At 42.7% G+C, this 2,489-nt stretch overlaps 1 long non-coding RNA gene across 1 annotated transcript; it reads right to left on the bottom strand.

Moving 5' to 3' along the window:
• Nucleotides 1-928: 928 nt before the first annotated feature.
• On the bottom strand, nucleotides 929-1,894 carry LOC116268956. Its single transcript, XR_004176252.1, has 3 exons — nucleotides 1,678-1,894; nucleotides 1,454-1,549; nucleotides 929-1,013 (listed from the first exon to the last, which is right to left on the bottom strand). It is a non-coding gene; the product is annotated as an uncharacterized LOC116268956 (long non-coding RNA).
• Between the last annotated feature and the right edge of the window lie 595 nt (nucleotides 1,895-2,489).

Below are 2,489 nucleotides of genomic sequence, written 5' to 3'. Positions count from 1 at the left end.
AATCACCAGTGAACCACAGGCACAGAGGCTGTCCAAGTTGGAAAGGATTTTAAACTTCCACCAGTCCAATTTTCCACCCAACACACAAATCCAAAGTTCCATTTGTTGCAGAATCATGTCCCACAAATGCTTCTCTGACTTTAAGGCAGTTTCAAAAAGAATACTGTTTTTTTGTTTTTGTTTTTGTTTTTGTTTTTTTGTTGTTGTTGTTGTTGTTTTTGTTTTTTTTTTTTTGTGGACAAAGAAGCAGCTGCTGTTCCATCAAGCACAGAAAGTGAAGCTCCTTAATGACATTTTGTTTGGGAGCTGAGTGTATATCATTTGGGAACAACTTACAAAGATGGTCAATTTTGCAATTAGCTGTTGGGATGAGCAAAAGGCTAAAATCCTGCAAATAGTAGATCATTTGATTTTCAAAGTCAGCTTTTGTTAATGACACGCTGTGCTTTACTCAAACTGTTTTCCCATCTTACAAGTACCAATTACCTGCCTGGAATGTACAAACCCAGTGTTCACAGATGGCCTTTCATGTCTCTAAACCACCATTTGAGAAAATTGTAATGAAAGTTAAAAGGACTGTTAGTATCGAGTGCTGACGAGTGTATCGGAAACAGGTATCTCTTCACACTTCCACTCCTGGTAGGTGCAGGACTTGGAATTTTAAAAGCATATGCCAATTTCACTTCTCAGAAATTTCAACAAGAGAAATTTTCTCCTCCACACATGAGTATTTCAGCGCAGGTTAATAAGGAAAAACTGGAAACAACTGAAAATATCCATTAGTAGGGAAATGTAGTTTAAAATGAGCTAAACCTACATATAATAACTTTAAAAATATCCATGATATATTGTTGAATTAAAAAGTTGCACAAAGGTACCCAGAGTTTGCCGACTTTTCAAAGAAGACCCACACAACATACTTAAACCTCTCAGGTTCTAGGCTCCAATACATGTATGCAATTTTATAGAGCAGTCCAACGAGGTACAGAACAAACAGAAGTCAATGGTTGAGCCTGGGGAAAAGAGAAGAGGGTATGGGTTTGAGGGAATAGTTGATGAGAACTTCAGCATTATCCCTGAATTTCAAAGAGAATATACGTGTGTAGTCCTGGTGCAATTAAAATTTAATTAAACAATACTGCTGTTATAAATTACAAAAACAAATATAAGAGTGTCAGGATAGGGGGCAGAAAATGGCATAATACTCCCATTTTGACTTTATACATGAGATGAAGAGATTTATTTCTCCCTGTAACACAAGAGATGGCCAGCAGCTTTCTGGAAATTGTTCAGTCAATGCAAGCGACCAACATGTAGTGTGGCTTCTATGCCTTATGTCAGGAAGTTGATTTCACTCAGCATTGCCTGTGAGAATGGCCTGAAGGCAAACAGAAGCTGGAGAGGCATGAGGTAGAGAGACGCAGAATAGGGGAACAGTGGAACACACTCTCACCTTGCTCGTCTCGTGCCTTAGGGATGAAGCAGACCCTTCTGTTTGCTCGTCAGCCTCTCCTCTTACTCTGGAAACATAGGCTCCTTCTGGGACCTGCTGAACAGTGTCCAGGGCAGCAGGCATGTTTTCACGTGCCCTGGCCTTCATGCCTCCTACATGTGAATGGTCCATGGGAGGCTGGTAAACCCAAAAGCACGTCAGAGAATTCCCTAGGATATTAATACCTGGAATTGGGAATGAGAGCTGGATTCCCAAAGGCAGTGGAACCACTGTCTACAAAACCTGGGCATTGTGGTCAGCCATATTTTCCACTCAACAAAGAATTCAGGTATGGGGCAGATGCAATGGCTCACACGTATAATCCCAGCACTTTGGGAGGCTGAGGTGGGTGGATTGTTGGAGTCCAGGGGTTCAAGACCAGTCTGGGCAAGCTAGTGACTCCTCATCTCTATAAAAATAAAAAAAAATTAGATGGGTATGGTGTTGTATACCTTTGGTCCCAGCTACTTAGAAGGCTGAGGTGGAAGGATTGCTTGAACCCGGGAGGTGGAGGTAACAGTGAGCTGAGATGGCACCACTGCACTCCAACCTGGGTGACAGAGTGAAACTCTGTCTCAAAAAAAAAAAAAAAAAAAAAAAAGAATTCAGATCCACAGTGCAAGAGGATAAAACTGATGTGCACAGAGAGAGGCGGGAGATGGTGAGGAAGGGCCCAGCTGGCCTTCTAGCCCCTCTTCCAGTTCTGCTCATGTCACCCCCTTCCTGCTGGGTAATCGCACAGCCTTCTTCAGATTCCCTGAGCCAATAAATTCCCTGTTGTGCAAACAGGAGGGATCCCAGTTCAAAGGCAGGGACTCCTGTGAACCCATCTCAGCAGTGTGGACATGGACATGAGGAGCACTCCTCCTTATTAAATCTCTCCACACCAGGACGACTTCCATCCTGTCTCTGGAATCTGCCCAAGGTGAACTGAAGGGGTCACTGGTGTCTTTGATAATTCCAGACATTTTTGGCAAGAAGAGATGTAAGAGAAGCC

Source organism: Papio anubis, chromosome 9 (genome assembly GCF_008728515.1).
Source record: "Papio anubis isolate 15944 chromosome 9, Panubis1.0, whole genome shotgun sequence".
NCBI classification, from domain to species: Eukaryota; Metazoa; Chordata; class Mammalia; order Primates; family Cercopithecidae; genus Papio; species Papio anubis.
This window is presented reverse-complemented; position numbering and strand designations above follow the sequence as displayed.